This window comes from Cupressus sempervirens, chromosome 8 (assembly GCF_028749045.1).
Source record: "Cupressus sempervirens isolate cs-2001-9-10 chromosome 8, ASM2874904v1, whole genome shotgun sequence".
NCBI classification, from domain to species: Eukaryota; Viridiplantae; Streptophyta; class Pinopsida; order Cupressales; family Cupressaceae; genus Cupressus; species Cupressus sempervirens.
The window spans coordinates 531,638,503-531,653,826 of record NC_143125.1 but is presented as its reverse complement, the minus strand read 5'-3'; the positions used below and the strand labels follow the sequence as shown (position 1 = coordinate 531,653,826).

The 15,324-nt window shown below is 36.4% G+C and overlaps 1 protein-coding gene across 1 annotated transcript in view; it reads right to left on the bottom strand.

Annotated features, from left to right (window-relative positions):
- The window catches only part of ARP5 (actin-related protein 5), a 234,318-nt gene that overhangs the window by 74,245 nt on the left and 144,749 nt on the right, over window positions 1-15,324 (bottom strand). The window lies entirely within an intron of this gene.

Genomic DNA, 15,324 nt, shown 5'->3' with positions numbered 1-15,324 from the left:
AAACCTATCAAGCAAACTTCTGGCATACTTGGATTGAGACAAAAAAATACTATTGTCAGTCTGCCAAACCTCAATACCTAAACAATAATGAAGCAATCCGAGATCTGTCATATCAAAAGTTCTGCATAGATCCTATTTGATTTCTGAAATCAAATGTTCTGAATTTCCAGTAATGATCAAATCATCCACATAGACAACAAGAAAAAGAATATCATTACCAGAGTGTTTAATATATAGATTACTGTCTGACGAACTACGCTAAAATCCTTGAGCAACCAAGTAATGATCAATCTTTATGTACCAAGCCCTAGGGGCCTGTTTAAGACCATATAGGGCCTTCTGGAGTCTACATACTTTGTGTTCTGAACCGGCAACCTTAAAACCTGGGGGCTGCATCATGTAGACTTCTTCCTGTAATTCACCATTGAGAAAGGCGCTCTTCACATCCATCTAATGAACTTTCCAACCATACTGAGCTGCAATTGCAAGAAGAATGCGAATAGTGCTCATCTTGGCTGTCGGTGCAAATGTCTCCTCATAATCAATGCCTTCGCGCTGGGTGAATCCTCGAGCAACAAGTCTAGCTTTGTATTTGTCCAAGGTACCATCTGCATGGTACTTGACCTTATAGACCCATTTACAGCTAATGGGTTTCTTCTCAGGAGGGAGATCTGAAAGAACCCAAGTGTGGTTCTTTTGAAGACTCTGAAGCTCAGAATCCATTGCTTGTTCCCATTCTGGAATTCCTTTGGCCTCTGCATATATCTGGGGCTCAGGGATACTGTGGATGTTGGCCATAAGAGCTATATTAACTGTGTTGTGCTGAAGGCTCTTATTTCTGGAGGTTCTACCCTCAATGAGTTCATCAGGACGAAGATCACTAATCGTTTGAGCCCACCATTTTGGCCGAAGAGTCGAGGAGCCAATATCAGATGCTGACGGAATAGCTGGATGAGAAGCAGGAGCAGGAGTTGTATTATCTGGAAGTGACTGAGGTGGTGTATCAGTAGCATCAGATGACTCATATAAAATAGAAGAACCCAAGTCAGAGATTGCTGAAGACTGAATCTCAGAATGTGGTGGGGACTCAGAGAGCGGAAATGGTCCAAATTCCTCATCAAACACAACATCACGACTGAAGATTAAACGATCAGTATTTACATCAATCAGTCTGTAGGCCTTATGTGTGTGACTGTATCCTGTAAACATAAGTTTCTGGCTTTTGGAATCCAACTTAGTGCGTTTGGCATCAGGAATCCATACATATGCCAGAGAGCCAAAAACTTTCAAATGGTTGATCCTAGGTTTGCGACCAGACCAGGCTTCCTCAAGAGTCTTATGATTAACTGCAAGGGTGGGTGACCGGTTAAGAAGGTAGACAGCTGTGGATACTGCTTCTGCCCAATATTTTCTGGGAACATTTCTATGTTCTAGCATAGTCCTAGCCATTTCTGTGATGGTACGGTTTCGACGCTCTACAACACCATTTTGCTAAGGGGTGTGAGGTGTGGTGAACTGACGTCTAATGCCATGAGTAGTACAGAAGGCAGAGAAAGCAGAAGAACAGAATTCCCCCCCATTATTGGTCCTAAGAGTACGGATGGAGGAACCAGACTCTTTTTCTACTAGAGCTTTAAACTGCTGAAATACAAGAAAGGCATCTGATTTTTGCTTAAGAAAATATACCCACATTTTGCAACTGAAATCATCCACAAAGAGTAAAAAATACCTGTTCCCAGTAATAGAAGGAGTATTCATAGGACCACATACATCAGCATGGACTAGCTGGAGTACTCTGTATGCCCGCCATGATTCACCATTCTTAAATGGTGTCCTATGTTGCTTCCCTGCTTGGCAAGCTCCGCAAACGCAATGGTTCTAGGTCTGAATATTAGGTAGGCCATGGACTAAATTATCTCGAGCAAGTTGTGCTAGATATTGAATGTTCAGATGACCGTATCGCTGATGCCAGAGACTGCTGAGAGCGGATGATTCGGCGATGAAGGCATGCTCAAGGGAATCGCCTGAATCTACAAGCCTATATATACCATGATCCTCAAGACCGAAAGCAAGGGTAGTGCGGAAAACACGATCAATAATCGAACACTTATTTCCACTGAAAACGACATCCAACTGAGGAGAGTGCTTCATAATCTGACTAACAGATAGAAGATTATGTTTCATGCCAGGAACATAACATACATTGAGAAACATGAGTTTTCTTCCTCCAGACTGAATCTGAACATTGCCCTTGCCGACAATATTGTATTCTTCACCGCCTCCAAAGATTACTGAGTCAGAATAGGGAGTGAATTCAACAAACCAATCACGCCTATGAGTGAAATGTCGGGAGGCACCAGAATCGATGTACCAAGCAGAAGATTTCACATGATTTGCAAGTATGCTGGCCATAAAGGCATGGTAGATAGATTCTTTCTGCTCTGAGTGTTGGGCAGCATTGGCGTGCTGTTTAATTGAGTCCAACTTTTGATGCTGCTGATACAGATGCTTATAATATGTGAATATTTCAAATGGCACAAACTTTGAGGTGAGAAAATGAAAGACCCAAAAAAATTGGAGAAGTAACCAGAAAAGAGCTCGAAAAACCCAAAAATAAAATGTTGTCGAAATCCAGATCTGCTGGCTCGAAAATCGAGGCACAAAAAACGAGGCACCCACAAAAATCTGATGAAGACCCATTTGAGATTTCAAAAAACCCACCAAGAATATGTGCTCAGAAAATTTTTCCGAAGTCAAAAACTAGGGTTTCGAGCAGAATAACAGTCGGCGGCCAAAAAGGTCAAAAAGGCAGAAAAAAAATGTTTGCAAGTGAAAACAACAAAACCCAACAGCTGAAACGCGAGCAGAATATCCAACAGGGATAGACAGACCCGTTTTTGAAAAAAACAACCAAAAAATCCCACTTTTTGAGATCTGGATGTGAACAGATTTGAAAAAACGACCTCCAGATTTGAAAAAACGACCTTCAGATTTTTGACTTACAGACTAAGCTACGGGTTTCCAAGAACGCCAGTAGCTGAAGACACAATTTTTCAATCGATTTGCACAGAGGGTTTTAAACCCTAGCTCTGATACCATGTTACAAATGTAAATGGCGGAATACTTGAATGAATTAATCAGAGATCAAACTGATCTATATATACAAAGAGGGGAGTCGAATAGAATAGAAACATTCTATTCTAGACTACACCAAAATATTAGAAACATTCTAATATTTACAGAGATATAATAAGATATAATAGTGAGCATTAAAAAGAAACATGAAGGTTATTTTAATAAGTATTCTAGATTTTGGTCAAAAATCATAGCCCTAGCATTCTATAATTGTCCTATTCTTTCTTTATGCTACCCTGTTTTGTTCTGGATTATAAAAAACAGTGTACTCCCTCTTGATCCCTAATTCTTTACAAAACCTTTTGAACAAGTCTGAGGTATATTCTCCTCCGTTATCTATTCTAGGGCTTTTAATTTTATGTCCTGAAAAAATTTCAGTTAATGCTTTGAATTCTTTAAATCTTTGTAGGATTTCTTCTGATTCCTTGCATTTTAGAAAATAAATCCATGTTTTCCTAGAGAAGTCATCTATGAACAAGATATAATACCAAAATCCTCCAAGAAAAGGAACAGACATAGGTCCACATAAATCTGAATTAATTAATTCTAATACATTATTTGTTTTCCTAGTACTATCATGAAAGGGACTTCTGGTGCTTTTCCCTATAGCACACCCTTTGCAAATACTAGGGTGGTCTTTATTTAATTTGGGTAATCCAGAAACCATCTTTTCCATAGTTGATAAGGTTTTAAAGTTTAGACACCCTAATCTTATGTGCCATATTTCATTTGAATCTTCAACTTTGTGAACTAGGGCTTGAATGGATCGACTAGATTCTATATTCAATTCATACAAATATCCCTTTCTTTGACCAATTAACTTTGCTTTCTTGATGGAAGACTTCTTAGCCCAAGTTAATACTTTGCCATCCACGAATGCAACATTGTGTCCATCATCTTCAAGTGTTGTAATTGAGATTAGGTTTCTTTTTATCCCTAGTACATAGAGTACACCTTTAAGAAGAAGAGTATTTCCTGATTTTAGTTTCAAAGTACAATTTCCAATTCCTTCAACAGAGTGTGCTAAGTTGTCACCACTGGTAATTTCACCATTAACCTTCTCTGATAAAGAATCTAGAGTTTCTTTGTATCATGTTATATGTCTATAAGATCCACTATCAATTGCCCATGCTTTGTTTGAAATTTCATTTGATAGAGAGGAATATAAAACACGGTTCTCAGGATCATAAGTATCTTCTTCTCTAGTGACATTTGTACAATTAAATCTATAGTGTCCAAATTTTTCACATTTGAAACACTTTATTTTAGATAGATCTTTCTTGGGCTTTCCATTCTTTTGATTCCCTTTTTCTTCTTGAAATGTTTCTTCTTGCCCTTATAGGAGTTTGTATTAAGAACGTGAAGCTCTTCATCTTCTACTTTTGGTTTCCCTCCTTTCTTTAGTTTTCTAAATTCCTCTTGAAGACAATCATTCTTGAGTCTGTTAAAGTCTGGATGCTGATCTCTGGCACTTATTCCTTGTGCGAATGTTTCCCATGAATCTGGCAATCCATCTATAGCCATAAGCGTTAATTTTGTGTCATTAATGATGGTTCCTATGCTTGATAGTTCATCTCTAATGTCGGCAACCCTTAGGAAATAAGAATTTATCGATTCTCCTTTCTTTATTGAATGTGATTCAGTTGCCTTTTTAGTGCAAGAACCCTGGTTGCGTTGTTTACTTCATATGCATTTCGTAATGCATTCATCATATCAAAGGCAGTTTGATGTTTTGTAAGCATAGGTACAATATCATTTTTAACTCCATTCAAGATGATTTGTATAGCTTTTCCATTTCCATTGCTCCATATGGATTTGTGAGGTTCAACTGGGGGGTTTTCGGATGCTCCATCAACGAATTGTTTTACATTGTTCTCTTCAAGAATCATTAAGATTCTGAATTTCCAGGCTTCAAAGTGTTCTTTCCAATCAAACCTATCCTCAGGTCTGATTGTATATGCCATTGAAGATAGGAGAAAAATTCCATTGAAGATAGGAGAAAATTACTAAGTATATACAAAATCTGATGACTGAATTTGCAGAGCCCTAGATTTAATAACTTGGCTCTGATACCATGTAAAGATTCTGCTAATTCTTTGCTCTTTGTCTCAGACTTTTAGTTCAGTTTGAGTGGCTGAGAATGGTCTTCTAAATATTATAAATATTTAGATTGTTTGATGAAGTTATAATAAATCTTGAATGCAGATCCAATGCTCTTATTATCAATCTGATAAAATAGAATATCTCAGACTTAGTATTCGCTGGAAGTAGGATGCTTATTGGAGAAGACTGGTGTGTATTTTGTGTCCCATAAACTGCATTCACAACCGAATATATATCCTTTGTAGAGGGTATGTCCCTCAAGGGACGTAACCCTTAACTTGGCAATAATTATAACCTTTCCTAAGTCGGTGATTTTAAGGAGACTTAGATTAGTAATTAACTAACTAAGTGTTACTTTAGTAAAGCAACAAACAAAGGCATCTCTTAGAAATCGCTGGCACCTATAGGAGAAGCATATATATTTATTAAGTGCCAATCATTAGATATATTATCATATAAGAGAAGGTACAGTCTGTACTGTCAGACCTGTAGGATTATCTTGGTTAGTATTTTAACACAGTGTGCTTTGAAAACAAGAATAATGAACATTAAAAAGTTATAAATATTAACATTCAACATTAGACATTTAAACATTTCATATCTCATAGTCATTATCTGATTTCAGAATATCGCATATGATCATCATTGTATCAGATTAATAATGGCTAAGATTATCATTAGATTCATTATATATTGAAATTTGAAATTCAAATATATATAGTTTGATGCTAAATCACTCTTATGCAAACAAAAAACTGAACTGTAAACAAAAATCAGAATATATCTAGTATCTAATGTGATGATAATACTATGATTTAAATTTATTTTTAAGACAGGCACACAGGAGACTCCATTCTTTTGGTTTGGAGACCCAAAGACTTTCGAAGACTCCATCATGAAGTCTCCCACCATTTTCAAAGTCTCTGGAAACTTCAAAAGTCTCGGAGACACATCTCTGTCTTCGAGACGGGTCTCAGAGTGTGGGAGATGTATCTCCCAATAATAGTACCAAATATTCTACCTGAAAAATTAATGAAGATGCCTTCATTTACTACAAGTCCTGGCAAGGCCATCTAAGACATTTTGATTAAGTTTTGGATATCCTTGAACCACAAGCTCTATTTGCAAAAGAGTTAATGGGTGAATTTGGGATGACAAATTTTCTATCTAGGGCATGTCATAATGCTTAGGGTGGTCAGTTGGACAGAGAAGATTCAAACAATCATGGATTGGTCATCTTGAAGACTTTATCATAATTGAGAGGAATTTTGGTCTCTATAGCTGTTACACAATGTTTATCATGGGGTTTTCCAATTGGGAGCACCCCTAACTGATTTGACTAATGAGGCCTTTACGTGGAATAATGCAGCACAATGGGCTTCTGACAAGTTCAAAGATGTACTGAACTCATGTCCAATGTTAGTTGTTCCTTATTTCTCTTCCTGTTTTGGAGACTCGCAATTGAGAGGATTTTTTGTCTCTATATCTGTTACACAATGTTTGTTACTGGATTTTCCCAATTGGGTGCACCCCTAACTGATTTGACTAATGGAGCCTTCTCATGGATTAATGCAGCACAATGAGCTTCTGACAAGTTCAAAGATGTAATGAACTCACATCTAATGTTAGTTATTCCTTATTTCCCGGTACCCTTTTTGTTAGCGTGTGACACTTCAAGGAAAGAAATCAGGGCAATTTGAATCTAGAAGAATAATCCAATCAGATTTGAAAATGATAAACTCAACGAAATAAAAAATAAGGTTCTCAAGGTATAATAACGAGATATTAGCCGTCACCTATGCATGGATTGTTTAAGCTCTAGGAGTATTTAGTTGATGGCAAATATGTAGTGAAAAGAAGGAATAGATTATGAAGAAACTCTTTCTCCAGCTGCTCAATACACTTCCATCCATACTATCATTGCCATTGCAGCAGCAAAAAGATGGAACCTACACCAGACGGATGTAAAGACAACTTTTCTTTATGATTTTATTGAAGAAGTCTACATAGACAAACCTGAGGGTGTCGTGATTCACGAAAAAGAGTCTCATGAATGCAGATTAAAGAAATCCCTATATGGTCTTAAGCAAGCTCCTCGTGCATGGTATGAGAGGATTGACGAGTATTTAATGGGTTTGGGTTTCTGCAATGTGATGTTGATCCTAATCTCATACTTCAATATTTTCAATGGTGAGGCCTTAATCTTAGTATTACATGTTGATGACCTATTTCTTACTGGAGAGGACCATCTCGTCCTTAGATGCAAGTAGTTAGATTCTGAATTTGAGATGAAAGACCTATGTCTCATGAATTTCTTTCTAGGATTGTAAGTATGGCAGAGGCCTAATGAGATCATCCTGAGTCAAGGAAAATACACCACTGTTATCCTAAAGAGATTTAGAATGTTGGACTGCAAATCTCTGACTACACCAATGGAAACTAACGTGAAGTTGACAAAATCTGCAGCTAGTTCAGATCTTGCAGAACCTACTATGTACATATAGTTGATTAGATCCTTGATGTGTCTAGTTAATACAAGACCAGATATTTAATATGCACTGAGTGCGATTAGCCAGTTCATGTGTGAACCCAAACAAATACATCTAGTTGCAGCCAAGCATATTTTGAGATAATTGTGTGACATATGGCTTGAAGTATTACTCCAATGTGGACTTCGACTTGCAGGGACATACAGATTCTGATTGGGCAGGAAGTGTTGCTGATCGAAAGAGCACTTTGTTTCAATTTGGGATCTGCTATGATTTCTTGGTGCAGCACAAACAGTCATGCATTGCTCAAAGTACAACAAAAGATGAATATGTTACAGCCAGTGTAGGGAGCCATGAAGTAATATGGCTTTGAAAACTCCTTCCAGGATTGTTTGAGCAACAATTAAATCCTACTACATTCAATGTGATAATCAAAATTGTGTGAAGCTTTCTGTCAACACTGTATTTCATGACAGGACAAAAACATGTAGAGATCAAATATCACTATATTTGAGATATGGTGCAAAGGAATGCAATCCAGCTAAAGTACATTAACACTAAGGAACAAACGACCGACATTCTCACCAAACCTCTTGCCAAAGTGAAGTTTGTATGCTTTCGAGACAAAATTGGAATGGTGGAGGATGAAGCCCTTGCCAAGAGGGAGTCTTAGCTTCAATGATTCCTTAAAATTTACTTGATAAATTCTTCTCTATGAGTGAAGTTTGAGGTTTCAGCCCTGGTAGCATTCTTCTCTATGAGAGAAATTTGACATTTCAACCCTTGTAGCATTCTTCTCTGTGAGGGATGTTTGATGTGTCAGCCCTTGTAGCGTTCTTCTTTGTGAGAAAAGATTCAAGTATTAGCCCTCATTCCACCCTCTGATAGTACTAAGGTGGTTACTGATACAGGACTCCAATGTCATGAAAGATTCCTCCCTAGCTAAGATGGAGTATTGAAAAAATAGCGTCAAGAGGACTATTATGAAATAGAGACTGAATATGTATTATCATAAACAAATTAATGAGCTATTAACAATAATATTCAGTTGTTAATCTGAGATAAAACAATAAAAGAGTGATCATGATAAATGAAGACTCTAACAATTATAATTGAAAGGAAAAAGAAGTACGAGTTTGAAAGAGAATGGATCACATCACATCCATTCATCGTGCAAGTATAAGACTATGAGGATGTTGTTTTTCAAAACTATTGGTCAAGATAATTAGGCATTTCATTCTGCGGTTCAAAGACACATTGCAGACAATAAAAAGGTCGCAGATATATATATATTTATTTATTTATTTATTTTTATTTTTTTATTTTTTTATTTATTTATTTATTTGAAGACTGTTGAGTATGTAAGATCATTGAATACATACAATTACTGAGATCACAGACTACTTGAGGTCACAATTAATATAAGGAAGCATGCTATAGATAGATAGATAAGCATTGAGGAAGACAGAATTATATATCACAAGATATATAATTATAGTGAATAACTGGAGATATATATCATCGAGGATATATGCATTTATTACAAAGAACATACTAGATTACAGACATTAATATGTATTGGAGATACATCTGGCAGATCAAGATTGATCTTGACAAACTGTAATCAGACCTTAACATTCTTTATTATCATATTCAGAAATTCTTGCTAGGGTTTTCACCTTCAAAGTTGATGGTTTTCCCAAGGTACATTGGTGTATTGTGATTATTAGTTTAGAATTTTAATATTCTTATTAAATCTGACAAAAAAAAACAGTTTACGGCTGCGTGATTATGGCACACTTGTAGCTGTATTATTTATGACAGCTCATATGTCACTGTGATGTCTTCTCCCTGTGATGGTCATCTTAATTGAGGCATCAAATATTTTGAAGGTAATACAATACTTTGTGGCAATTGTCACTGATATTTGTAATGACATTTGGAGGTCAAGCATCGCACGGTTGATATACAATTGGTATTCCCATGTTTTATTATAGATTATTCATTCCTTTAGGCCGAAAGCCAGATGTTTATACTCAAGGTCACCTGCAGCTTACTGTCTGATTCAGTATTTCAGTTATCTTGATCAGGGATTAAATGCTAAGGAGTTATGCTCATGCATCTTTTTGATTGGGAAATGCTGGGTAATTGAAACAAGTTAGAGGTGATCATCCTGTGGTGATTCTGTTCACGGATAGTGATGGTTCTGTTTAGAACATTAGATTATTCAGCCATACAATTTTCAGGGTGTAATCATCATATGATAAGTCTTGTATATGTTGTCTGGGATTAAATAAGAAAAGTTCATATTCTGACAATGTCTGTTATGTGATAACAACCTCTCTGAAGAAGTCACTCATTTGACTTAGCTGGGGAAGCATTGTATTGTATATTACAATTATCAATAAAGGATGTATGTAGGGTGTGGCTGGGTTTTTCCCTCAAATAGGAGGGTTTTCCCAGGGTATCTCCAGTGTCCTTGTGTTTCTTTGTTTATCCTTTATTTATTTATGCTATTCTGGTTTGAAAACTCAACATGGTATCAAAGCTTGTCTAGTAAAGATCAAGAATGAGAATTGGAATTCAAGAATTGCAAGAAATAATGGATTCTTATGAGAACATGTAGTTGAAGGGTCTTTGAGGATGCATTGGTGATTGAATTTTTTCATTCTCTTCCTGCACCATAACTGTGTGATGGCAAAAAAATCTATTGGTGTATTGTGAGGAAATCTAGGCAATAACGAGATAAGTATTAGGATCATACCTGTCATTAGCTATCATGAATTCTATGAAGTTAATGATATTCAGTATTTTGAATCATGTATGTTTTAGCATTTGTTCATGTGGTTATCTTCAAGATAGTTTGCTTCTATGAACTGTTATTAACCTCTCTAAAATGCTTTCAGAATGGATCAAGAAGCAATTGGATCAATGAGAGATTACTAGCAAAGTCATGCACGCTATATAAATGAACATGGGAACACTGCTTGCAGCCATGGGACTGAATTGGTGTGACTTATCATCTTTAAAGAGAAGAGCCTCTACAATTTGTCATTCTGATATTTTCATCAAAGAGGAAGAACTAATATTCAAAAAAAGACTATTCAACTGCAGAAATCATATTCAGAGGGAGCTCGATTGTCGAGTGTCAAATCTTTTTGCTGAGTATCAACAAGCTTGTGCAACATTATGATAGCTAAAGCTCCTCGTTTGCTCAAACTTGGAATCAGCTCTTTTATTTTGATAATCTAAGCTTGAGTATGCTGTCCCTCTTGAGAGGGTGTCTCAGCTGAGAGGAAGTTTCTGTATTCAGATTGTCTTTTATGTGCTTTATTGATTTCTTCTCCATGAGGAAGAAGTTCGAGGTGCAATCCCTTGTTAATGAGTTATTCGCTGTGAGGGGTAAGTTTGAGGTGCAATCCCTTGTTAATGAGTTCTATGTGAGGGAAAGTTCGAGGTGTAATCTTTTGTTAATGAGTTCTTCTCTATAAGGGAGAAGTTCAAGGTGCAATCCCTTCTTAATGAGTTCTTCTATGTGAGGGAGAAGTTGGAGATGCAATCCCTTCTTAATGAGTTATTCTTCATGAGGTAGAAGTTCGAGGTGCAATCCCTTGTTAATGCATTCTTCTCTAGGAGAGAAGTTTAAGGCTAACGTGCGTATTCCATCCTCTGGGAATAGCTATGGTGGATCCACCCTTTGGGAGTAGTCATGTGCAAGACTCCAGGACATAGTTTTATGTTCTTTCGTCTTTTGGGAATAGCCATGGGGAATGTCATGTTGAGATGACAATATTATGTTGAGAAAATCTGTGATATGATTTTTGTTATTGACACTTTTGGTTGCAGCATCATTGTGCTTGTTAGGTGAGGCAATCTATGATGTATGAATGATATCTCTCTTGCCAAGAGGGAGTTGTTGTCGGTAAAACTATACTGTAGCTGACAGGATTAGTATTACTGTCTGAAAGGTTGCGTGACAGTTCAGTCACCCCTTCAGGAAGTATATGTACATCGTCCGGATGGAATTACGAATCATCATTGGAATTGGAGTTGCATATCTGTTTATAACAATAAAGTATCTTGTTCTATGTTACATTCTAATATCTTAATGCAATAAACATCCGTTTACCCTGTACTGTAAACAGAAGTGATAATGTTTTGGTAGCTGCATGAAATATCATCCATACTTGTGATGACGTTTTCTATATTTCTTCTAAGTGACACATAGATTTATCTTTGATCGGACTGTTTTGAGTTCTCAATGATGGCTTATTGCGGGTGACATTTTTTGTAGCATGGTTTTGTTATCATCAAGGCTATTGCAGAGTATTGAGATTGAAGATTGCAAGGAGCATTTACTGTCAGCAACTGAATGGCCTCAATTTTTTGTAACTGTTGAGTTTGTGGCAAATTCTTTGTAATGTCACCTATATTATAATTGTTTATGGCTTCATGATTATGGCACAACTATAGCCATATTATTTCTGACAGCTGATATGCCACTGTGATTATCTCTTCCCTGTAGTAGTCATCTTAATTGAGGCATTGAATATTTTGAAGGTAATACAGCACTTTGTGGTAACCATCACCAACATTTGTAATGACATTTGGAGCTCAACCATCACAGGTTTAATATACAATTGGTATTCCCACATTTTACTATTGGTAATTCATTCTTTTAGGAGGCCTATAGCTCATTGTGTGATTCAATATTTCAGATATCTTGATCAGGTACTAAATGTTGAGGTATACCCGCACATCTTCATGATTGGGAGATGCTGGGTAATTGAAACAAGTTAAAGGTGATCATCCTGCAGTGATGCCATTCATAGGACAGCGATAGTTTGGGTTAAGATTATTCAGGCATATAATTTTCTGTGTGTAATCATCATATGATAAGTCCTGTATATGTTATCTGGGATCAAATACGATAAGTTCATATTCTGACAATGTCTGTTCTGTGATAACAGCCTCTGTGAAGAAGTCATTCATCTGACTTAACTTGGGAAGGATTGTATTGTATATTATGATTATCAATAATGGATATGTCTTGGGTGTGTCTAGGTTTTCCCAATGAGTAGGAGGTTTTCCCAGGATATCTCTGGTGTCCTTGTGTTTCTTGCTTTATCTGTTATTAATTTATGCCATGCTCATTTGAAAACTCAACAATTTCTGGAGCATTTATATCACTCTTTCAAATAAGTAAATCTGGAATATTTCACAATGTTCCTCTCTTGTCAAATAAGAAATCTGAATACAATGAGGGTCTGACAAAGAATCAGGGTCTAAACCATAAGTATGCTGATTTAGATGCTACAATTGCACAGCTTGCCGAGGTTTCTATGATCTATCAATGAGGCAACTTTTGCATTACACACAGCTCGTGGGAGTGGTGATCTAATTGACTGTAGTTTAAATGAGATTGAACCAAACGTTGACCTCAATTCTTCAAATGAATAAGAATATGAATATTAAATATTGATTGTAATTAGTATTTTCATTGTATAATAACATTTTGATACGTGAGTTTATCATTTTTTCGTATATATAATGTGTACATGTGTATATGTGTATCCATACATACATATATATACAAATATACATACATGAATGCATACATATATATTCCCATACCCATGCCTAAGGCAAATAAATTCTTGTAGCACTGTACTGGGTTCCAGTTCATGTACGTGCACCCATACCTGAAACAACAACTTACCAATACGAAGCATTGTTTCTGGAAGAGACACAAAATAAAGGGAAAATAAGAATGTTAACAAAGGTAATCCACCCAATACTTTCTCTGCTATTTTTTTCATCTTGACCATTCAATATACTAGATTTTATAAAGTATGAAAATGTCATACCACACAACCCATTACACTTCTAGTTTTACAAATCCTAATAATTAAAACTAAAAGAATTGGGCAGAATTTATTTTAGAAAAATCACAATGCACATGCTTTGACTACCTGTAAAGAAGTTTTGAGTCTCTTTCTGAGCTCATTAAATTGGTGATTTCTCAGCAACACGTAATTATTCTACATCCCTACATTAAATCCTGAATGCATAATCTCAGAGGTTTAAAGAAGGAAAGCTCTTGAGCTTTTGTTTAATATATACTTGGAACTTGGAGCTATAGGAATTGATAAAGACCAATATAGATTTGTGATAAATCTTGAAATAACCCCAACAGGTTATTGCTTCTTTTAATGCCCAAAACTTAAATTTTCAAGGGTTAGACATTTCGTCAAACAATTTGCAAACAAACCACTGAAATGACCTGAATTAAATCTGATATGAAACTAGGAAATTTTGTTGCAACTAAATGAGCGATTTGGTGATATTGGTATTAACATCTAATTCTGCTATACATGGAAAGATCATTAAATCACAGCAAATGATGTAGTTTGCACATTTTCTTCACCAACATAATCTTATTGTTTCATTAACAAAACAGGAAATAAACCGCTTGGAACCTGGACAATGATGAGTGCCAAAGGAGTCGATAGGTATGAATCAACGATATCTAGTTCCTGCCGTGGAGTCAAAACTGGTGTGTAACCCGCTATCAGACCCGCAAGGAAACCCTTCGAACATCCGCCGAAATTAATCCCGATTGTGGTCGAAGTTGCCGCCTAGCTTATTATATCATCGTGAGTCTTGAGGTCGCGTGGCATGAATATCCTGACTAGCCCAAAACTCGACTATAATCCCTTGCAAGGAGCGATTTCTGCCGATCTTCTTTCCCTCAAATTTGACCGCGGCCCTGCGATATGGAAATAATTATGTGCGGCTTTGTTCGAAATTGCACACAGATGGAGCGCCCAATCCGACGGAAAACAGCACTCAAGAACCCAAACACAATTTGCTGTCTCTACTCTGAATTTCGAACTGAAAAATGATGCATTCCTGTTAATGGCGAATTCTTAAAATATGCCTTGCTCAGCTCGTCAGTTTCTAGATCAAGAAATCCTTCCCGCACTGCAGTAAATTTTCACAAGATATGCAATCCAACTCCTTACAATTAAATCCTTTGGATGTTGGCCCTAGGCCACAAATTTCGCCCAACTCGAAATAGCTGAATGCTACCTCCAAAGTGCAATAATTCGGGTGATATTCCACACCCTCAAAATTGCTTATCAATGGGAGTTATCGTTCCCAAAGATAATCTGAGAATTTGCAGACCAAATGGCTACAAATCGCTCCAAATGGAATAGAAATCGAATTCACAAAACCACCCTGTCCAAAAGAGTGCCTTATGTCCTCTATTTATTCAATCGCTGAGAAGTTACTGGAAGTTTTCCGGAATTATCCTTTATGATGTACTTTTATTATTAAACTTTATTAAATAAATAACTTTATAAAGTTAAAGTACAACCTTAATTTAATAATGGAACAAGTAGGCCCCACTTACTGAATTATTATTCTCCGAGAGCAAAAATGTAATCATCTGGAAATAAAATGACCCTCTTTCCACAATCATTTGCCTACGAGAGTCAATGATAGGCAAATTTTCTGTTAAAATTATGTCATTAGAAAGGGGACATGACAAATCTCAGCAGCTTGACATGCATAAGGCCCCCAATTTACACGG